Here is a 24,720-nt window from a genome sequence, read left to right as displayed (position 1 = left end):
GTCTGAAGTCCTTAAAATAAAAAGTGGTGGGTTTGTTGGTTGGTTGGTTTTTAAATTAGCCTTGTTTCTCTCTCCAAATATCACATTACGAAAGGAGAAGACTATCAAGGGTTTTTGTAAAAGCATTGTATTTAAATTCATTCTTTTTCAGTGCTGTCTGCTGTTAGCTGGAAGTTACTTATTTAAATAACAAAGGCCTGATAAGACTTTCTAGTCAACACATCGAATGACCTTCTACAAGAGTCTCTCCCACACGTGACAGAAGAGCTAGAACAGCTGCCTTTGCAGCACTACTCTCCATAAAATCGTAATTTGTATCAAGGGATACATGGAAGTTACATATAGTTCCCTGTTCTATTACCACAAACCTTAATGAGAAAACAGAACCCTGGATTATTACTTCCAGTCACAGACAAGAACAACTACAGCGTGCATTAAGTCCCTATCACTGCAGTTTCAAAAGAAACGGTACTTCAGAGAACCACGTGGGAGAGTGACTAATGAAAACTGGATCCCACTGCAGAGGCAAAAAGTCTTTCACAAGCCCTGGAAATTCCATTTTGAGGTAAAGATGCAGGCAGGCACAAACAAAGTTCTTCTCAGGGCGTCTTCCATGAATGAGATGGCACTTGTGATAAACAGCAACTATCATTCTATGGCTTCGTGCTAACTTTAAAGAGCAAAACAGACCAAAAAAAGTTGTCTCAACTGAGAACATAAAAGATATACATGATTTTAATACACCTGACTGTAAAGCCTAGTACAAGTTCACGGGAAAAATGATGTGGTACTTCTGAGGAGTACAAAAAAGACACCACACAAATGCAAAACTTAATCTGACAGGCAGATATTATAAATATTATAATATTGATGGTTCATAAAAAAAATCCAACTTCATTTCATAGCAGCTGGAAATATTTTTCACACTTCTAATCTTTAGAAGTTTAAGGAAAAAGTGATAGTGCTTTGTAGAAGCAAGTGGCTGCTCAGCCTGGCCATGTTTACACAGTTGTAGACAGGAACACGGGTAATTTGCTGCTGTACTGGGGAACAAGAAAGCCAGGAAAAAAAAAAAAAAGCAAACAAAAAAACAATTCTAGTAATACACCCATCATCAACTCACTCCACCTGACATTATTTGTTACAATTTCAGATTTTTCTTTTACTGTAATTTTAAAGTTAACAGATATTAAGACTTCATAACTACAAATATTTTTTTAATATATGTGGATTAGAAATAGGTAACATACTACAAAAAATCCTGTAGAATTAAGTTCAATACATAAAATTGAAGCCTCCAAGAAAAGATGAGAGAAAAGATTATTTTTTTTTTTAATTAAAGTTTTTCTGACTCTTCACTCTCTTCCTACTCTCCCTCCCTCCAGCATTCCCATTACAGCAACTTGCTTTGCAGTGTCATTTACTTCCAGATGCCTTCTGCTGGCAAAGTTACACGGAAGGACATGTTAAACATGGGAAACTACCTCCTCTCTTCAAAAACTAGGTGTCTCATACATAAGGAAGAGAAATTATCTCTGCTCCATCAGCAAAGGCCCCACAGTAAAGCACAATCTTTTCGCAATCACCTTCTCCCCAGCTGCTGTAGTTGTCACTAGCAGCACTACTGTTTTCCTTTGCAAAAACAGGACCAATATTGGTGATTACGGGAATTGTGCTAAGTTGCAAACAAGATGCTATACATTTGGCATGGCAGCCGAGCTGCAGCACACATCACCATCACTTTAAAGATGAGGAAACAGGAAAAGGTCAGTGAAGAATTTATCAGGAGGTTCTGAAGTGTCCTGAGCATCCAAATCATTACCAGGGGTTGGAGAACAATCTTTTTAAAATAAAAAAAATCATTTTAAAATTTGCTTATGTTGCCAATTTCTAAAAAAAAATAAAATATATACGGTTGTTACTCAGTTGAAGCACTCTAGAACACACTTCTTCTGTAGCTTTCCTCCCCAAGCAGGAATAACTACCAAGTTATCCCCGTCTGAAATTCCCCTGAAGTACCTTAAACACTTTGCCAATGTTAATTAAAAAAAAGTGATCATTCTTTACATCCAGCAAGTCCTAGATCGTTTTTTTTCTGTTTTATGTAGAATACGTCTAGAAATATATGAGGGCAGCTGGTTAAATATTGGTTGTATTTCCTTCAAAAGCAGGTACAGAACTCCCTAAACAAGTGGTCACACGTTTAAGTGCAAAAATCCTCAATATCCTTAAGCTTTTTTTTCTTTCAGATTCAACTTCCAGGGGAGATTTAACATCTCAAGAAGAGTGGCATTATAAACTAGCTACAATATCACATCCTAGGATGTATAAAATTATCCCTGGATTAATCATAAAATATATTGCATTTTCCACTTTACTCGTATGACAGTAGAATTATTATTTTAATTAAAAACCTTGTAGATGATTGAAATTGCATGGACGGGTTGGTCTGCAAACATTCTTCATCCCATTAGTTTTTAAAAAGAAAACATGAAAATGCCTTGTTCAGTGCTAGAAACTGCGACTTCCAAAGGGAAAGCCGAGGACTGGGGAGTACTCGCATCTCTTGCACATACAGACATATTTCCAAGCCACAACCAGGAGGAACACCAATAACGAGATGTAAATTTGCCATTCCTTGGATTAATTTCAAGCTTTGGAGGCAGCAGTCCTCCATTCAATTTCCTGCAGGCTCACATTTGTCATAAACAATCCCTTATTTCTAATGTGATTGCTTCAAGACTTAAAATCTCACAGTCAGAAAAAGTACCACAACTCGCCTCAGTTAAAGCAGCACAAATGTTACATGCTTATAAAAGCACCGAGACTGAACGAAACCTTAAACTCTGCAAGAGTCATGTAAGTGCATTAGTACCTCTCCATTATTATCTCAATTAAAAAAAAAATATATATATATATATATACAATCCACTTCAGAAACTCTAAAACATCACAAAGCTATTTAAACTATGGCTATTTTGGAAAGTACACTAAAAACACAGCTTATGTAACTTATACTCACACGCACAAATACAAAAACAAAAGGTAGGACAAACACAAAAGCCATGAATTACTTCTCTAATTACTTCATGGAAGGACCCTAAGTAACTTAGAATTTTAGACAGAAGTCTTTTGGCACCCAAAATCCCTTCAGATAAATTTTTCACATTGTACAGAAAAAAAATAACATTATTATTTCTGAAAGATGAAGTTAAATATCTACTGTACTTACAGACCCTCAGGCCCAAATCTCAACCCTACAGTGAATTTATTTATAGGACTGGGGCTTTCATCTGTAACATTTACTTTTTAAGATTTAATTTCTGAATATAAGAACAGATAGGATTTCAGTTTCAGTAAACATCAAATTTTTCCAGGAATGCATGCCAGCTCTGTGTCATCTGTTCTTAGGTAAGCCATCCCAGCTCAGGAAGGAGCACTTACCAGTTTTGAGGAAGTTATTCCCTTCAGCTCTCTACCCCCTCCTGCAAAAGAGAAAAAAAAATAAAAATTGTAACAAACAGCTTAACTACAATTTGAAACAGATAAAGAACATTCAAAAGTTTGGAAAGATTTGGGTCTTGTTTGTTTTTACTGATGTAGAAGCTAGCCAAAAAATACCACTTCGAAAGAAAATCTGTTTGACATGGGAAGGGAAAGACGAGGAGACCTACAATTCTAATATGGATTAAAATACAAATTATTAGAGTCACTAGAGAATAATGCATGTACAAGCCTTCCCAGCTCTGCCAAGGCCTGTGTCCCTCTCCCCTGAGGGAAATCCCTTCTCCATCACTTTATTAAGACCCAAGTCACAAGCCTGTCAGATGTCACACAGATGTACGACAAGGTTGCCCACCCCTGATGTTTTGGCACCTCCTCTGCCAGAGGTTAGAGCAGCACAACAGAGGTGGTGAAGCAGGTGGCGTGTCAGCACAGCTCAAATCCCCGAGCATTAACGTAAACCGAAATCAATGGCAGTTTAGGCTAATATGCTAGGTCATGAACCACGTAGGCTGAGAAGGCACGCCGCCCGTGTCATGGGGGGAAAAACAGCGAGCAGCACAGAAAGGTGGGACTTCTTAAGTCATCCACATATGAATCATAAAAACTTGTGAGTCAGAGTCCTCAAAAGATAGCTAAAATACAAATGATACCTCATTTGTTCAATTACTTTGCCTGACGCTAAAAAAAACTCCAAAACACTCCAATTTTCTAGTAAAATACTAGAATATTGGTCTATTTTAAGCTGGGATCCACAGCCAACAAGATATTTACAGAAATGTTTCTATCCGCACAGAAGTCACCGCAGAGCTGAAGTTCAAGCCCCTGGCTCATAAATAAGTTGGAGCCCTAGTGGAAGCGTTCAAGGCCAGGCTCGATGGGGCACTGGGCAACCTGGTCTGCTGGGAGGTGACCCTGGAACTGGGTGAACTTTGAGGTCTCTTCCAAGTTAGACTGATGTGTGATTCTGTGATCTCTCACTCTGCAAAGGCCAACAGAGGAGCAGGCACGCACCAGCCAGCAGCAGCAGCGTTGTGATGAGCACCAAGACGAGAACAGAAACTGGGAGACCTACAGCTGGCTGTGACTGGGATTGTCCTCTCCCAGTCTCGAAGTTCATTGTGCATTTTGACAAACAAGATTTAACAAGATTAATCTTGTAACCTTCATTTTAGAGCAGTTTCAGATCAGTATAAACAACATCCATCGTGGTAGGATACGGGCAGGGGAGGATGGCTTGTTTGGAAACTGCAATCAAATTCAGGGCGTTTGTTCTGGACGCTCCAGAACTTGCAACACCCTCACTATTGATAGTTCCTGAGGAGACAGCCTTGATTCTCAAACCCCAGTCGCTTCCTCTCCAACTGAAAACTTCACTTGTCACCGCCACCTCCTACCATTTATCCGTGATTTTATTGGTCCCAAAAAATCTATAGAGGAAGCTCTCTAATTACAGAAGCACTAACTGTGCCTCTTCAACAAGCAACTGCAACAACTGCATCTCCCTGCTATTAAAAAAAATCTCCCTGCTGTAGGTGACCGACTCTGGAAAGCTAAACAAAACAGTTGCACTACACATCTGCAAATACAGTCCTAGAATGATTATTTAAAAAAAAAAAAAAAAAAAAAAAGAAAAACATCTATTTGCTTGAAGCATGAGTACATACAATGTGAAGAGAATACAGCCACTTGGAAATAACAGTATGATTAACTGCTCCTTCCTTCCTTTTATTTTCCTCCCCTATCAACAGAGGGGCCCTGCCTTCCTCCGGGCTGGATCCCTCTCCCTCAGCTGACACCGAGAACAGCTCCAGAGGGCTGCAACCCCAGGCTGGGAACCCAGGGGCTCCCGAGGACAGAGTTGGGCACACCAGGAGTCTAATCGTGACCCTCCGAGTGATCTGCTGTGTTGCCTTGGAGAAGTCACTTAAAGAGGACCTAGACCAGGAATGGAAATACATCTGCATCCTCTTCTGTATATGACTTACTACAGGTTTTCTTCTTAAGTGCTGAAAGCAGGTCAATGTTTGAAAGTCAAACCTTCAACAATACAAAACACTTCAGTTCTGCCCTCATGCAAGTATAGTATTTTTCCTGGCATCTCTGCCTCATTTAGCAGAGAGGATAAGCTTAAAGAATAAAGCATCTGAGTAATTTCTTCTCATTCTGAGTTTTCAGTTTGCATGCCTTTTTTTTTTTTTTTAATTCAACATTTAAGCTCTACAGCAAATAAAGAGTTGGTTCCCTCATAAGCAATGCACTAATGAGAGATGTAGAAAAACTTACGCCTGATACAAGCAAGTTTTCTTAAATAGGGGATTGAGACAGAGAAACGAAGAACAAACATCTCAGAGTCTGGTAACTCCACGTATCTTGGAGTTAGATTTGCCATTGCTCTTAATATTTTGATAGTATTCTACACATTAGCCCTTACAACAACCTGTCAAGTGGTTAAGTCCCTACCACTTTCTACACAGAGGACTAGTTAGCCTAGATGATTCTGATTGATGTTTTGCTTTGTGTTTCTTTGTACCACAGAATTACAAAAAGGATCAGAAGGTATGTATGGATACAGCAGTTCTCTTAAAACAAGACACGTCCAAAACATCCGCAGCTATGGTCCTCACGGAAGGGGAAAGGCAGATGCTTGCTGCTCAGGCCACTGTAATAGTCCTGTAAAGGGTAGCAGAGAGACTGTCAGTGGAGCCTGCTAATTAAGAAGCGTGCTATATTGATAGGATACAGTCACCTGATTCAGGTACCTTTTTGATGACCTGCACCATCAGCGAGTAGAGACAGGAAGGCCTGAACTCAATATTGCTGACAGCCATTGCATGAACAGATTTGAGCAGTTTCTTTGGCTAAACGACTTTGATGATGCAATAGAGAACCTGAAGTCAGGATGCCCCTCCTATTTCCAGACCAGACACAGATTAAGTAGCAGTATCAGAGGTGTCAGGTGCTGCTTGCACAAACATTCTTACTAGCAGTCACTGCTGAGAAACGAAGGAACTGTCAGTCCACTTCCTTTCACGGACAGCTTATTTGAAGAACAGAATTCAACTGTACTTCATAAAGCCATAATGAATTAGTGGAGCATGACAATTCAAAATCCCAAATTGAAAACTTGCCAGAGAACAGTTTACAACCAACTAAATCTGCAGCTTGGTTCTCAACAACTCTTTGTATTCATGGCTACTGGAAGGCAATCCAAAATAGTATTAATGGAAGAAGCACCAGATAAAATCTGCTTCTACAGATGAAATCACATCTCTTGTTCACAGCAAGAGAAGATACGCAAACTCACATCACCTCTTACTCCCACTAAAAAAAAAATCACACCAGAGAGTTAAAATTAAAATACACCAGGGAGTTAAAATTAAACAGCTCACAATCACTCATATTAACCTTTTTTTATTAAACTGTTACTTTAATTAAATTGCATCTAACTGGTCTGAATGTCTTAATAAAAAGTAACAAGTCACATTTTTAAACACATCAACTGGATTCTCAAAGCTTGATTGCACGTGGCCCTCAGCAACCTGATCTGAGGCTGGCCCTGCTCTGCACAACAGGGCAGAGCCAGATTACTTCAAAGGTCCTTTGCAACTTTAATTATTTTACAAATCTGTAGTCTAACATTAAGGGATGTATTAGTTTTTCAGCTCCTTTTCCTACGCAATATGTTTTTGTTTTGTTTTGTTGTTGTTGTTTTTTAACGCTCTTGGTATGATTACCAGAAAATGCCTCACTTGTATCCAAACAAACTTTATACATATATATAAACACACTTGAAGTAATTAAAAATAAAACAGAGGACCTTAACCTTTACAATATTTCTAGACAGCATATTTAAGGGAAAAAATACTCCACTGCTACCAAAACAATCATATTCTGCAGATCAACTTTAAACTGTAGTCTGTAAATAAGGAGAAAAGTTAAAACACAAAACTCCTATGCCTAAGGCTTGATAGCCCCTGAGGACATCAGAAGAATTACACATAGTGGTTACGCATCTTAGTGTGTAGTATCTGACAATTTAAGACTATTTAAGACTACAAAAACACTAAGTGTCTGTACGTTAAAATGTTTGGGTACATCAGGCAGATCCTTACTGTGACCTTAAAGTTATACAATAAAATTTATGTTATCGTAAGCAGAGGCTCATTTGGGAAAAAAAAAAAAAAAGTGAGAAAACCAGTCATGTTCAGCCATTTCTGGCTAGTATTTTTCCTAACTCTGAGAGCTAGCACAGGTTACTGTTACACCATGCAACTTTAATCAGGAACTTTATATACACATATCACACTATAATATTTAAATTATTTTTTTTCCTTTCTCAATAGGGCCTCTGATTTGTTCGCTGCACAGGATGAACTCAGACAAAAAGGACTAATTATTGCGCAGAGGAGGTTTTAAGCTTGTCATTCTCGCACAATTTAGAGCACAGCTTTACAATATTAAGGTTGAAGAAGAGAAAATCAAAAAAAGTTTGAAAAGAAATCATAAAAGTTTCTTTACCGTGATTTGCAAGTCCCAAAGAGAAGCCGTACTTGTTAACAGGATTTCCACAGCCTCCAGAAAAGCCAGGCCAAGCAGCGCCCAGAAAGGGCTCTTCTGGAATACGTTTCCCCAAAACTCACGCTGTAGGGGACACGTTAGCACCACTGGGGGTGAACAAGAGGCCTGCAGCCCGGTAGCACGAGCTGTCCCACCAGGGCTGTGAGGGCTCCTGTCAGCCCCGGCCCAGGCGCCCAGCAAGGGACTGGGATCACTGGGAGCGCGCTGAGGGTCCCGGCCAGGCCTCAGGCCTGCTCGCCTGCCCAGCTCCCCCAGATCCCTGCTCACCTCACCCCAGTTCTTCTGGTGGATAGTTTAGGAAACTATCAAACTTACATGAAGTGGAAGCATGTGACACCGTCACCTGTCTTTACAGAACGAGGACTGTATTTACCATACAGAGAGCTGGAAGACTCACTACAGCTAAGGAGGCCATCCCATTGTAAAGACAAAACCACTTCACAACCATATTTTAAAAACACCAACCAAAACTCAGCATGGCAGTCAAACACACACAAACAGATGAAGATTACCCTCCAAGTCCTGTTGTACTCTTAGTACAGCTCTGCGAGGCATTAGTAACCCTGTGAATTCAGCCTTTCCTAGCAGCCAGGGGCTGGGTGGGCGACGAAGCCACCCACTGTAGGAAAATGAACCAGCACGTTTGGCCTGGTGGAAAATCAGCTCATGGATGTTTTTAAAAACATCAGGCCTGTCTCTCTTACCTGAGCAGATTTATAAGACACGTGGCTTTGCACATTTTACCTACACAAATACACGCTGCTCTTCTTCAAATGCTCACTGCACGTTTCGCAAATCAGAGAAGCATATCCTAAAGCCACTTACACTTGAAAGGGAAAAAAGTTAGCACATTTTCATTCACCAAGGATTAAGCATTTAATCCACCTTTAAAAACAAAACACTCATCCTCCCACTTTCTCACACATCTACCTTTGTCACTGTTAGAGGAAAAGGCTAAGATGCCACCATTTAAAATAATAAAAATATTTTAATTATAAATATATATTTTTAATTCCTTTCTATACGATAAACAAGACATTCATGGTAACTTTTATTAACAAGAAAGTAAACTAGAAAATTATAGAGTCTGCCTGACCTGTGACTGTTGGCAAGCTTGACAGTTCCTTCTTCCTAGGTACCAAGGACTCCCCGTATTTCCCATATAACCCTTTCTAACATTCATAAAATAATCACCACTACAATTTTGGGTTTTGTGCCCAGAACCCCATAGGGGGATGTTTTATAGCATTGTTGTATTCAAAAGCTATTGTACTGCAGACAGAGAAATACTAACAAGAACACCAAGCCTCACTCTGCTCAGTGAATTACCGGTCACCAGTTGTAGATAAACACAAAGCCACCTCCTGTGCAGCAGGGCTAAATTCCTGCTCACGTGAAAGGTGGGATGACCTGAAATTGCACATTGGTAAATTTTATTGTGCTGTTTTAATTCCTACATACACCACAAGGAAACCCTGGTCCTAACGAAGACTAAGTTTATGCTTTATTAGCAGTGCAACAGCAAAGTTTTCATAGTTGAAGCTGGTAGATTAGGATTATTATTTTTTTTTTTCCAAAAATTAAAAGATTTACATGGTGCTAAAAAAGTGTTTTACACTTAAAACAAGTTAACTGACTTTTCTGCAGTCTTAGAACTGTTTTTATATTTATTTATTTTCAAAATAGCTATCAAGTATACATACACCTGCAGGGGAAAAAGATGGAAGGCAAACAGAAAACACATGGAGTTGTCCTCCTAGCTGTACAAGCCCATTGTTTTGTTTCAACATGCAAAAACAATTCAAAAGGGAAGTTGTTCAGAGTCTTTGTTTGCCTGGGTTTTGTTTTGTTTTTAAATTACATGCCTAGAAAAGTCATTTCATTAACATCTACTGTTCTTACGGCGTGTTGTAAATTTCGGATTCCCGTGGTTGGGAAGTTTCTGCCTTCCTTTTATACTTCAGCAACAGAGGACTATTTTGGGAAAAAGAGATGTGGGAGAAGGAGTTGCAAGGAGAAGAGAACAGTATTTTCTAGAAAGAATGGTGTTTGAAACAGGTTAAAAAAAATAGGAAATCCTAGTGATTGCTTTCAAAACAAAAGGCACAAAGAAAAAAATTAAGAAAAAAACTCTACTCCAGTATTTAAAGTATTATTTTATTTTTTCCAATTCCATTAAGAGTGGAGGGATCTCCAACTTCATGTTTTATTCATTTAAGTATGAGGAAAAATTTCAGACTGAGTGCCCAACTTTTTCCTTTTCTAGCAACCCACTTCATCTTAGAGAGAGCTGGCTTGTGGGAATGACACATTAGTGAGGCAGAAGTGTCTTAAGAGTTTCGGGAAGAGGTCCAGAGCCCAGAAGGAGATGATCCAGGTAGTGCTGCAGGACTGCGGACAGGAAATGCAAAGCTGGAGGCATCCTCGACTGCTGCTGCGAGTGCTTGTAGCACGTCTGAGGGGACAGCTTTGTGCATGTGCAGACCCGCTGCCTGTACAAACTAGTCTTTGAATTTGTCAGATGCTCAGAGGAAAAAAAAAAAAAAAAAAAAAAAAAAGCAAAACGTCAGAAAAACATCCAATGTCTCAACCACAAAACAGTGGCATTCAAGGACAGCTACGGCCTTCCATTTCCACAGCAGAGAGAAGTGCTATTAACTCAATCTGCCAGCAGGGGGAAATGCCAAACAAGTGAAAAAAAAAGTTGAAAGCAGAATAATAAATACGAAGAATAAAAAACAAAAGCAAAATAATCCTCTCCCCAAACTACCCCCTTCACCCATCACACACACCCTCAGCAGATGAGGGAGGGAAAAGTCCTGCTCGGCCGTCCAGCCTTGGGAGAAGAAACGGTGAAAGTGCCCGTCCAAAACAAGCACTGAAGAACAGCAGGCAGGCAAAAACAAACTTTCAGTTTCAGTGTTAGCCCTGTGTGACTGCAAATCAACTAAAGTTTTCTTAAATCTAGCATTATGATGAGGAGTGAAGTTTGGGGATTACACAACTTAGGGAACTGAGATGAAAGAAAATTAAGTTTTAAAGGACTATCCAACATGAATGTTGGAATTAATTTATTTAAAGTGAATACACATTTTATAGAAAAATCCTTCTGCTTTAGAGAATAGTTACTACATTTATATGGAATCCCAAGAGTCTGGGCTTTTTTTTTTTTCCTCCTGAAGAGATTTCAGAACAGCAGGGGTCCCATTAGACACCCTGTTTTCCTTCTACCTTATAAATATTATCTGTACACCATTTCCATGGTTACAAAGTATAGTGAAACTACTTAAAGGGGATATCTGTTGAGGGAATAAATGTATATTAAACATATTTTGCCAAACAGCAACTTGCACGCAACAGACAGGAAACAGACACAATTACAGGCGGCATTTCAAAATTAAGAAACAGCAAACTGCAATGGGAAAGTGCATTGAACAAAGAAGTTTAACATGCATTTACAGTGAAGGAAAAAGAGACAAGCCCTGCTATCACAAGGATTTTTAGTTTAAAGCATCACAGGGTAAGAATCATAAGGAGCAACGGGAAGGTTTTCAGCGGCAGATTTATGGAGATTAGCTACACGAGCTTCTGCGGATGTTACCTTCCCACAAACATCAGACATAAGCTAGGTACACAAGTAATAAGAAGCAGACATTCAAAATTCAGATGCATTGTGATTAGTGATTATACAGCAGGGCACCTCACAGCAACAGATTATCTCTTATACTTCCATATTTATAGAACTGTTTCAGAATCAGATACTGCACTTTCAGTAAAGCTCCTCTCAGCGTGCCCCTGCAGCCTGCCGACTGATTCTTCAAGCATGCACGACGATTAAACCTCTTGATGTACTGTTAGTCTAAGTAAATCCCAGTTCTGCTTAGAGTGTATAGGCCTTCCTTCAGCTTCTCTGCTTTGGGTGAAGCTATCCTGCAGCCCACCACCCCTACATGCAGCTAACCTGGCCTAGTCCCTTCAGTTTTGCTCTGCTCCGGGGCATCATGCTCTGGAGGAAGCAAAACAAATCACGGAGGGGCCTGGGGAGCAGCAGCACATGCTGAAGCAGCAGCACTGGGCTAGGGACAGCAGTGAGACCGCCCTCCTTCCTTCAGCAGTCACGAGTCCCATAGCACGTATACTGAGCAAGAGACTGCGCTTTGCTGCTTTTCCTTTTATTTTAGACTCCAGCAGTCCTCAAGGAGTCATCTTTCACTTTCCCCACCTCGTCACAAGTTTGGCTGGCAAGTTTTGTTTGTGATGATCCAGTCAGACACCTCCTCACTTTGAGCCCGGATGACCTACGGGAGGACTGGGGAAAGAGAGGCACCTGAGCTCTCCAGGCATCTGGATCGCACACGGCCTGCTTGTTAGCTCATACAGAATAAGAATTGCCCTCATTTTGTGCTTAGCATCATTAGAGCACAGAAGATAACAATTCTTTAGTTGTTTATTGTATTTTCTAGTAAAAGATTGTGTAAAAGGTCAAGGAGAAAAATCATTTTAGACATACTTTACATGCAACCTGTAAATTTTTTGCTGTGGGTCAACTTTCATGTCAATGTACTGGAACAAGTGCGTGTCCAGACCTCCCATCTGGCACAGTTCTTGCAATAAGCTGACCTCTTCAATTTAATTCTTCATGTCAGTACATGCATTAAAAATAAACCATTTCATATATATATAGTACAGCTGCATAAACTTGAAATTTAGCTGCTAATGTACATTCTCATGTTCTATATTTAATGATACTGTAAAGTACTTAAAAGAATACAAGAGCTCATTTTATCTTTTGCAGATCTTTTGTTTTAACAGGAAGCCAGACAGCTCAAAATGAGAAGCTATACCTAAAGTCTTACCTTTATGCTACAGATCACTCTAGCTCTAATATGTCACAGGTTTCTGAATAATTGTCAGCAGACAATATAAAAATGATTTGTTAGCGAACAGATAGATGTTCACATGACAAAAGTATCAAAAAAAAAAAAAAAGCAATTGTTTGTTCCTTGTTCTAAAAATCTGAAGACAGATAAAAAAGGTAATGCTCTCACCTTCTAGAACTGATTTTTATTTTTTAATAAAGAACATTGCAAATCTAATTTCACACAGTTCATGCTACAAATCTGACTTCTGTTGATACTGTTGGGTGCTCTGAACCCTGTAAAAGGCAGCTAGGACTCCCTGCTGTTATCAGAAAGTTTTATTTTCTCTACTCTTGAATAAATACACCACCTGTTCTAAGCACACCCTGCTAATATTTACCCAAAACATTCCCATTCTACATTTGAATTTGACATGCTTTTTAACTCAGGGTCTTGTTTTATTTCACCAGCCATTATTTCATATGCTACCGTTTTGATATTCCAGATCACAAAGATCCACTTAAAAAAAAAAGACTACCTTAAGACGCTCCACCAATAAATGCAGCACGCTCTGTGTACAGATTAAATAAGGAAAATAAAAAGCATTTAGGTTATTATAAGTTCCTGGGTTTGTGTACTGATAAATTATTATAGAGCACTTAAAAGACATCAAGTTTTTGAAAACAAGGAACAGCATGTTTTACAAGTCTAAATAAGACAACAGTAAACAGAAGCAGGCAAAACACACTCGTTTCCAACTCTGGCCTGAACAGAATACTGAAAGCTCCTTTCTCTCCCCCTCCATCCCAAAATAAAAGCGCGAGTGAGAAGGGATTTTATTACATTCTTAGAACTGTTAGGAGCAAAGTCACATCCAGCCACTCGCGTTTAGCATGCAGGCTGTACACACTCCCGAGCACGTCACGGGGAGAAAACATGCTCGCTGAGCTGCCTGCCTTCCCGAGGCCTCCAACGCAACTGTCACTAGGCCTAAATCAGGTAGGCTCCGCGGTCGGCGCTGCTGCGGATGAGCCCGAGTCCACCCCTTCTCCCCAGCTCCCTACCGGATCGTTCCAGCATCAGCTTTCTGTGCTCTGCTTCCTTGAGCTACGGTATCTGTAATAAAAATTAAAACAGAAATACGTAGGAAAAAAAAAGAAAAGGAATGGCAATTTACTGCGCAAGGTTTGGCCGTGTTTTTTCCTCTTTACTACAGCAGCTATCCTGCAGCTTCCGAGGCATCGATGGCTGCTGTTTGATCTCTGAATGCAACAGGACTTGGCCTGCCAGGCTGCATTACTGTTTTCGTAGCATCCCTCTGAGGGGGGGTGGAATCCCCTCTCCTAGCTTCCTTCCTGCTGGGCTCTGAACATCCCGATTTCCCCACTCTCTCTGAAGATATGCAGCGGAGGCCCAGCGCTGGTTCAACATCCAGACGTTGCTCTCTCCTCCAGCACCAATTCCTTACTCTCCTGTTTATTTTCCTACAAAGCTATTAAAGGAAAAGTGCAATTAAGTGGTGGCCCAAGTACCTCAAGTGTTCTCTTATAGAGAACTCTGTTTCTCCGTCAGGTTAATCCCATTCTGACAACTACTTTGGCCTTTTACTTTCTCTAATTCATCATTTTTTTTCTCTCAGGATTCCTAATCTATCTTTAGCTTTGCAAAACTCGGATTGAGGGGGAAAGTTTGGTCTCTATATCGTGTGAACTTTTTCATCCAGGCAAGATGGAACAACACTGAGATAAAAAGACACATTTTCCTAATAGCTTTACCCTGAACAACATTTTGGGCAAAGCACTTTATTCAACAGAGTCTCGTGAGACTCACACAAAACTACTGGGGAAGCACAGCAGCATAAGCTGAGGTATAAATAAAGTCTCAAAATTCATCTTCATCAGGCCAAACAAAACCAGGGAACGTTCTGGAGGTCAGACAGCCATGGGTATACTGCATTCAAAGAAAACAACCAAAGAACAACTCAGTACCTGAAGAACATTAAGACACAAAATGGTTTCACTGCACTTTTTTCTTTTCTTAAAAACAAACAAAAACACACAAAAAGCACATGTAAAAACCGAGAACCACACAGTTTGTTCCTTCCAGAGAACAGCCCACAGGGAAAATAAGAACAAAAAAGAAAATAGCAAAAATCAAAGATTTCCCAAACACTGCAGAATACATGCAACTTTTCAAATAATTACATATTGAACACAACAGTGACTTACTAGCTCATTGCAAGGGAAACCCTGATACTTGATACATAAAACATAGAATTATAGAATGTCCTGAGCTGGAAGGGACCCATAAGGACCATCGAGTCTGACTCCTGGCACCACACAGGTCTGCCCAAAAGTTTAGGGCATGTTACTAAGTGCACAGTCCAATCGCTTCTTAAATTCAGACAGGCTCGGTGCAGTGACTGCTTCCCTGGGGAGCCTGTTCCAGCGATTGACCCCCCTCTCGGTGGAGAACCTCTTCCTGATTTCCAGCCTAAACCTCCCCTGCCTCAGCTTGACACCATTCCCACGGGTCCTATCACTGGTGTTTTACAGAGGACAGGTCCCCTGCCTCTCCACTCCCCCTTGCAAGGATGCTGTAGACAAAACATTTCTAACAGAGCGCTGAGGAGCTCACAATTAGACAACAAGCAACACAAAACAGACAGCAAACTGAGAACAAGTTCATGTACATGCCTTGGGGAAACCTGTTCTCTCTTCCCCCTTAGAGATACATCTTCTGATCTCCAGATGTGAGCAGCTGTTTCCCACCCCCAGCGTGCACAAATCCCTGAACTACACTGCAAGGTTTACTTCTGTCCCCAGTCTTCCAAGAAACGCCTGCCCTAGAAGGAAGGGAAGCAGGAAGGCATCACTCTCCACACCCTTTTCAGCCCTTTCTGCTGCAAGGAAACATACATCCTCGTACCAAGCAGGAGGTATTTAAGTTCCCAAAACAAACATGGCATTTTTAAGAATTCTAAAACAAGAGGCAATTAATGTCTCGGAAGTCGCTCCTGGTGAGTAATAGTCCCTATTGTCATTTTAACCTGTGCTAAATGGCGTATTTTCAAATCATCTATTGGAGAAACATTAAGAATTTCAATTATTTCAGCCCCTTCTATTTTCTCAAGTTGCATTAACAAGCACATAATACCTGGCGCTGGTTCTGTGGGGGAAGTGGCTTGTATATCATCCTTTCATACGCACTATGGGCTCCAGCCTTGAAGAAGGCAGAATGCTAAGTACCACCTTTTTTTTTTTTTTTTCCTTCTCCCCTTAAAGAGCCTAGGATTTATTTATTTATTTATTTATTTTGTGAGCAGACAAAAGGACCCTGGATCAGCAGTAGCATGTGTGGCTGGTTTCTGAGCTGGTTCATTAGAACAGCCTCTGTCAAGACGCTCAAAGCGCTTCATCTTCCAAACACACAGGTGATAATACCTGGGTTGTAACACTGCAAGGATTCGTTCCTGGTTTTGGACATTTCTAGAAACGCCTGAATAAAGTTCACTATCACACCAAATAACGATTTGTCCAGGCAGAGACAGAAGCCAAGCAACCTTCAGCTGCTTACATTACACATGCTACAGAACAAAAAACATTATTCAGACTTCCCATTCACGAGCATCTAAAATCATCGGTTCAACTTTTTCAAAACATGCACTGAAGCCCTTACACAAGTAGCCAAGATAACAGTAATTTTTATGAATTAAACTTTTGCAGTTGTTAGCTTCCTGCTGCAGTCACACAGCACACACACCACAGACTGTTCAGATCCCACAACAGACTAATACTAACCTACCAAATATTTTTTTTCCCACAACTTGCCAAGCATTGCAAGTCTGCACCCACACAAGAGCACAAACTGCTATGAGCTTCTGATTATAATAGCGCAAAATTATCATTCAAATTACCAAACGCACAACTAGCAAGGCAGCTGAAAGGGGGTCGATTCCCCCAACAATAAGCTAAACCACCTAGATACCTAAACATTTGCACAGGGCCGTACGACTTTCAGCTTTGCTCAGCGTGTGCACAGGATGCAGTTCTCCTACAGCAGGTGAAGTGTTACAGTCTGGAGGTCGCATCTGCACGTTCAGGCACGAAGCATTAGTTTAGCCTGGAGGGCAAGAAGTCGTCTTCTGGACAGAAGTGCCTGTCGCAGCCCTTCTTCCTACTCCTCAGATACGGCAAGAACACAGGTATTACTCTGTCAGTACAGTTATTTTTGTCCCCAGCCCATTCTGGCAGCAGTAAGGGAAAGGTGAATTCACACGTAGAAACAAAAATCAAAAAGTTACCTTCTAGCAGTATTTCTTCTCTGAGAAGTCTCTATTCCCACTTTCATTAAAATTTGACTAGTTAATACAAAAATCTCACCCCAAATCAAACTGAAGTGTTCTAGTTAAACAAGGGTTAAATCTATGAGAGTTAGCACCTGCCCTTCACCTGCCAGCCAAGCTGCTTTAAACCCAGTGATAACATCCCTAACCGAGAGCAGTGCTGGGCAAGAGAGAAGCTTTGGCTATAGGAGCAGAGTTTCAGATAAGAACTATGAAAGCTTACTTACACAACAGAAGGAGAAATAAGCAGTGGATTCCTGATGGTTATTCAGAAGAAATAAACTTATGGCTGATCATAGCAAAAACGTGACAGACTTGGTTAAAAAGACAAGGCAGCAACTTCCACAGAGAAGAAAAGTAAGCAAGATGCAAGGATGCCACTGCCCACCAGAAGTGATGTAATTTATGAAGCAGTGACATTTAAACTATCATGCAAAAAAAATAAAAAAAAAATCCCAGCTCTGAAGAATGCTCTCTTAAGCCTTCACTGGAGGATACAGCAGTTTGCAATCTTAATGGCACAAAGCTCTTGGACATCCAGCCTCGAAGCGAGAGAAAACTGGCACTGGAGTACAGACACCTGAAGCAGGGAAAGGTTCACACATCACATTGCATCAAGAGGAGACCGGTGAACCTATTTGTGCACCTCACACCTCCCTACAGCAAAATCCTGGATAGCACCTTCCCCTCCTTAGGAATATATTAAAAGACAAAGAAAATGCTAAACAGTCAGAGCGAGGAAGTTACCCTAACAAGGACCAGGGCTAAGCCTGTGCACGTATTTGTGCCTGATCTGGCAGGAGGGGACGTTATAGACAATGCCACTATTTCTGTTACTGCAGATAGTTAGAATGAAAGCAAACCTCAAAGAGTTATACGGGATCTGATACTACCAAATGACTGCTTTGTCATTTTATTGTCCCCACGCTGACAAAAGCAAAGTAACAGAGGAAAAAATAACCCAAGCTATAAATACACAACGAGGAGCCTCAACCAGGCATTACTGCTGAGGAGAAAGATCCTGAGATTGTTGCAAGCGAACAGTTCAGCCCCAGCAGCAAGAAGCCAGAGAAAGATGTCAGAAACACAACAAAAAGCAGGAAGCATTCTGCTGTGATGCGTGCTACGTGTAGCTCTGGCCACTCCACCTCCAAAAGGGAGAGCTCCAAAGGGCATGGAGAGGAATGACAACTAGAGAGCTTGTGTAAAACAAGCGAAACTAGTTTTCTCACATCGACCCACCCTGCGCACAGAAAATAGAGTTGAACTGCGGGGAGCTCGCTGCTGTGGGGTGCTGGAAGCAACCAATATAACCGAGTTCAAAAAGGCACCGAGTTCCCCTGCAATTAGTCTGAAGTTGCTATTCACAGGCAGCAGCCCAAACGCAGCTTCCATCTCAGGCAGCGGCCAAGCAAGTGTCTGTCAGAAACTTACTCTGTTAATATTTCAGCAGCTGACAGGCTTCACCCATTTCCTACGCTGCTCAGTCAGCTGCTGCTGCTGGCCGCTGATAAAGGCAAGATGCTGGCTTAGATGGACGTTTGGTCCTTTCATTTTGGTTCCTTCATTTAATCACATCGAGCACCCACACCAGCACACGTCTCAGGTTGTTTCGGAGCTCGGTTCTTTCGGTAAAGAAGCCAGGCTGCAATTCAGGCAGGTAACATTAAAAGCAGAAATCACAGCTTCTGAAGCAGAAACCAAACTATCCTATGCCTGTTGTATGATACAAAGCATCACTAAAAGACCAAAAAAAAATTAAAAATATCAAGGATGTGACTGCTTGCTTTTTTACATAACCCATTTTACTGATACATCTCCTGTCAGCCCCTCACTAACCAGGGTGTCAGCTCAAGGAGACTCAGGCAGTTGTCTTTTAACCGAGGAAGCCCCAGAAAGCTGGAAAGCAGAGCTCAACATCAGCTGTGGATGTTCGCTGGAAGAACTGCCAAGACCCATTTAAGACTGGCAACGACTTGGCTCTCTCCCAGCTGACCAGAGGAAAAGATCTCCTGAACCAATGGATTCAAAGAGAGCGTGCAGATGAATGTCTGACTCCTCTCCAAGAACATGAAATCTGCCGAACCACCAGGTCCTGCCTGACCCTGGAGCAGCGCTGGGTGCTCTCCTTTCTGACACAGGAGCCTAGCTGAAGTATTCCTGCTGAAGAAAACGCATGACCTCAAGCTGAGGCCCAGGACAAACACTGAAGAGAATTATGCCAGAAAGCGCTGCAAATTCTGCTAGAAAGCACTGCCTAAACAATTTGGTGAATGTCTGCTTTCTCATCACTGTCAGCCTCCTCCTCTTCTGACAGATGAGCTTTTGAAGATAGCCAAACTGAGAGCCATGCAGGATAAACAAGCAGGTCTCAATCTGTGAAGCCTGACACAGAAGTTTCATTTTCTAGAGCCCAAACTACAAAAGGTCTGCAAAACAAAGCAAGTGTCCTGTATATACCACCTCTGAGTATTGCTGTAGGCAGCAAGATGAAGACGGATGCTCCCAATAAGCTTATCATCTTTATCTGGAACAAGCAAGTAGCAAGGAAAAAAAAATGAATAAGAAAAACCAGAAGCTTTGTGATCAGTTTCATGAAGACACAAACATCGCCTCAATACAATTACCGCTCAGCTACACTAGTAAGAAAGCTGACCATGATCCAGTTTACATGAAAAATCTCTTAGGTCACACAAAAAGACAACAAGATAAACATTTCAAGCTGCTCCACATTATGTTTTGGTTTCACATAGGGGGCAGTATGATTTTGCTGTTCTGTTTTGACTTTTTGCTTGTTGTTTTCTTTCGGGAGTGAGGGTTGCTGCCTAGGCCAGTAACAGCTTCTGAGCTGGTCCTGCTGTGGGAGGAGGAACCAGCAGCACAGTGCCCTCGTCATCCCCAAGATCATTTGTGCAAACTTCACAGACAACAACCAGCGCTACAAACCAATAACTCACAGAAACCGGCTCTCTTATTTGTGGCTGGGAACTTCAGCTTTACCAGATGTTTTCTCACTTCATGTTGTCTGTCACAGGCTGAATGTTTCAGGTTGAATTTGTTGGTATCCCCAGGAGAACTGAGGGAAGGTTTAATCATCGCGTGTGCTCGTACTGAATGCATTCATGTTTCAGTGCTTCTGCTGATAATCCATGAAAGAAAATTTCTCTCTTCTCCATCCCACTAGTAAAAGCTCAGCACAGATGCACGATCTGTCTTCCAGATGCATAACCTGGCTGCATAGCTTTTCTTCTGAAGTGTCCCATCTCTCACTGAGACCAAGTTTGAGTATCAAGAAAGGTATAACAGAGCTCCCAGCAGTACCAAGCAACGTCTCACGTCTCATTCTTAATACAAAACAAACGCATATCCTCTTGCTCTCCTCCTCAGCCCAAGATCAGGTGATACTACTTCAACAATCACAAAGGCAAACCCAGTTGGTTCCAGTAAGTTCCAAAATAGGGGCAGTGATTTTGAGAAATCTTCTCACACATCAGGCCGTGTGGAGACGGAGGAAGAAGTAGACAATTGTACGGATGTCTCCAGATTTATGCCCATTTGCCTGCAATCCCAAGCTACCGGCCTTAGCAGTGACGCAGGCTGACCTTTCCAGGGTGCTCTCCCGTTGCTTTCACATTGCCATGATGCTTGCACACAGAGCAGGCTGCTTCCTCTGACAACATGGAGAACAGTAATTCAAACTTCTCTCTCCATACAAATGCAATCCAAGCTAACACAATCCCTTCGGATCTCAGGCCTTTAGTGCCAAGGCAATATAACAAAATTATTTTAGAAACATTATTTCATTAAGCAGCAGTGATGTCAATAGGCCTAACTGCTCACAAACAGAAGTACAGCAATTACTAAAATGTTAGGACAAGAAGATATTCCAGGAAGTTTCAATACACTATCTATAACTCACAAAGAATTTACTTTACAGAATAATGAATGAGACATGACAGTTACTGAAGTTGTCTTGTTTTTGGCCTTGAAGCTGTCTCCACAGTTACAGAGTTGAGATGTCACAACATAAAAACACTTCAGTAAAGAGACTACTAAAAGAGTTTACTGCTGAACGTCAACCCGAGGCTTATGCACAGCAAGTGACTCAAAATATGAACGACTAATGAAACATTAGAAGAGCATATGCCAAAGTTCCTAAGCTCTAGAAACACCGTAAGACGCTGGAAGACACCACAAACAGAATGGTTTACCTGAAATTAAGGGTCATACCCGGAGATGCTTCAGAAGAGACAGAAGATCATGACTCAATATCCCACTGGAGACCAAGAGCCTAGTGCTGCGGAGAGTCACTGAATCAGCCACGTGAAGTTCCCAGCACCAGACCTGCAGCTTTAAGTGAGCTATTTACACTAGACACCGAAGCATATAACGAAAAGGGAGCCAGACGTCCCTGTTTGCTTTGGAATATATTTTCATGAGCAGCACTAGAGGAGTTAGTGGAAGCAACGCTGGACCCAGTCATCTAGGAGAAGCACTGAAACTTGGGTATTGCTGATGCAGCGGATTTTCCACTTGGAAAAGGGGTTTGTCCAAATTAACTGAGTAAGATATCTGTCCCTGAACACTACTCACTCAGGAAGACCGGAGAATTCTGCTCACATAAGCTGTATACAGAGCAGTTTTAACAAGTGGCGAAGACTTCAGCGCTGATGAAACTGGTTGTTTTTGCTGTGCATTGAACTGTTTCATGCAACTAGCTACGTTAAGTCCCTTGTACCAGGCTCATAAGACATGATACAGAAACACGGTGGTATTATGCACCAGAGATATTGGAAGCATTCATCCCCTGATCAGAGGCAGCGTGCATTCCAGAGGTGTTTCAATCTGGTAAATATAAGTGCTAACCTTAGCTCTGACCCTCTGGGTGCATTAAGAATACGCACCCATGTAACAGCATCTGTGGAAACAATCATGCTTGCAAGGTAATATGCAATTTCATGTGCTAATTGTACCAGAATGCAAGGGAGCCAGAAGGGACAAAAAAAAAAAAAATAACCAAGAGAAACAACCACCACCACCATCTTTCTGCTATATTTTTTCAGGCTCTGTAGAACTTAACTCCGGACTTTTTCTGTACATCAGTGCTTACCTATGTAACTCCACACTTTCACGGGATTTTAAGCTCTCATCTATTAATCATCACCTCCCCTGTGCATCAAAAGGTCTCCTACCCTTACTCGAAGGCCTACTTTTCCTTCAACCCAAGACATCCTAAAAGAATTGACCCCAAACTTCAAAACTGAAAGTACCTTATTTATTTTGTATGACCTGTTTTACAAGAATCTCCATTCCTTTGGGGCAAGCACTGTTTATTTGTACATCCCCCGTACTTAATAAGTAAACTTTTTTTAGGTTTGTTTTTGTTTATAACGTAACAACATTCAGGACTTGAATAAAGCAGTCTGCTTACTGGATTAAAAACAAGAGCATAGGCCTCTTCTTCTAGGTTAAAGTCTCCAATAAACTTACTACAAAGCAGAACAGATTTCTTCCTCAGTTTCTAGCCAGAGACACGAGAATCGCAAATACTCACCAGACTGACCTGTTATCTTTCAAGTGAAGCAGATTCTCAAGTAATAAGAGGCACACCTATACTCAAGTGAATAAACTGTGCTGATTCACAACAGCAGATTGCCTGGGCCAAATTCCATGCAGTATTAACAAATCAACAGGAAGCACTCCAAAATTATTACACTGATGTGCTCTCATCTTCCTTCCCCTACATTCCAGTCAGCTGGCACTCTCACCGCTCCCTGTAAATATGCAGGCACAGGTATCAACCTCAAATTCTGCCTCCTCTTTCCCTTTTATTATGTTTCTCCCTCCTCAACCCTCAAAAGCCTTTTTTTTTTCCCCTTCCCCTTACAAGCACACAAACGAGAACGGTAGCATCTGGAGAATGGTATTTGTAGCTGAGGTAGTCACACGCAGTGTGGGAGTACTGATGGTAGTCACTAATCTGAAAGGAAGGATTCAAGTAACCAGACACTTACTAGAAGTTCTTTTCTTCTCAAAACCATGATTATTCAATATAAGTAAAAAAAGATTTACACGCTAGATCACATCAACATAGCCCTGAATCACCGTGCCAATCTAACATGGAATCACTGGGTATACAATTAGCGTTTAACGGAAGAAAAGCTGAGTGCAAGACTCCCGTACCATGGAAGCAGACTTCTGCTACGTGAAGCAGAAGTCTACTTTCATCACCACATCCTTCACCTGCTCTCCTGGGTCCTGCTGCTTCCACACAGACAAGAGCCCCACCGTCCGAGGACACGGGGACGGCCACCATGCAGCAAGAGGGCACAGCAACGCAGGGCCCTAAACCAGGGCCACACGGGACACAGCAGCAGCAAGGCTGGAGGATTTTACGACTGACATCTGCAATGATGTGCTTGCGATCACGGCACCACTGTGCTGTCAGCACAGTGGCCAGCATCACTGCCACTTCTGTGCAAAGTTACTCTTTAAACAAATTCTGGTCTGTAAAAACTAATGCTCAGATTTTCGGTGGTCCTACTGCTGTGCTAGAAAAGGTGTTTAAATGCATTTGTCTCTGCACACGCACCGAAGTTCTCATGTGCTCCTTTCGCTACACCATCCTTACATGCTCCTCTCCCTGCTGTTCCAAGGACGCCTTTCTGTTTAAATCCCACTGGGGAAAATCCCAGCTTCTCTCTGTTCAGACTCCTGCCATTACACACTAGAAGGGAGGAAAAGAGCCATGAGGACCACAAAGAAAGTTTATTGCATGATGTCAAGCCCCTTCTAACACAACTTCAGACCCCAAGAAGACCATGCCAGCCTTACAGTCTACTGGATTACCACAGATTACAACACAGAAAGCAACACACAGAAAACCAACCGTAACCATAACACAAGGGAGGCTTCATAGCAGAAGGCTTAAAACATATCCCATGCGCAAAATAGCAAAAAACAAAAGGAAAAAGTTCCATGGATAGCATTTAATCACCTTTCCCATATTATGCAAGAATTCCAGAGGAAGCCACAAGTTTGATACACCTGAGAGAAAATAAAGACATGCCTCATATGTAACACTTTCCACACACAACAAGCAGGAATTGAACAGATGCTCGTTCCCTTCCTCACCAAAATCTTTCAACAGCTTTAGAGTAAGTCAGCTCATGTGAGTATTGTTGTAATCATCCATTGTATCATAATTTTATGTGGCATACAAAAAAAAAGAGTAGTTTTGGACAAAAACAACAGCGAGCAGAGAAGGACAAATTAGGTTAGAAAAGGGAAACCAGGAAGAAGGTCCCAGGTTCTGAGGAGTACCGGTTTCTCTCACACCGGGAACGCACAAATCTGAGATCAATCTTCTCACTCATGTAATTTTGTGGCAATGGCAGCACAAAACAAGCCAGGTACTTGTATTAACACCAT

At 41.4% G+C, this 24,720-nt stretch overlaps 1 protein-coding gene across 10 annotated transcripts in view; it reads right to left on the bottom strand.

The window, feature by feature from the left end:
* The window catches only part of PHF21A (PHD finger protein 21A), a 132,363-nt gene that overhangs the window by 96,904 nt on the left and 10,739 nt on the right, over nt 1-24,720 (bottom strand). For all 10 annotated transcript variants that reach the window (XM_038180697.2, XM_038180700.2, XM_027459650.3 and 7 more), the window contains exon 2: nt 3,445-3,485. The gene's annotated coding sequence lies outside the window, so the exon portion shown is untranslated. The remainder of the gene's footprint in view (nt 1-3,444; nt 3,486-24,720) is intronic.

The sequence above is a fragment of the Anas platyrhynchos genome, chromosome 5 (assembly GCF_047663525.1).
Source record: "Anas platyrhynchos isolate ZD024472 breed Pekin duck chromosome 5, IASCAAS_PekinDuck_T2T, whole genome shotgun sequence".
Taxonomy (NCBI): domain Eukaryota; kingdom Metazoa; phylum Chordata; class Aves; order Anseriformes; family Anatidae; genus Anas; species Anas platyrhynchos.
The sequence above is the reverse complement of the archived record's forward strand: the minus strand, read 5'-3'. Positions and strand labels throughout refer to the sequence as shown.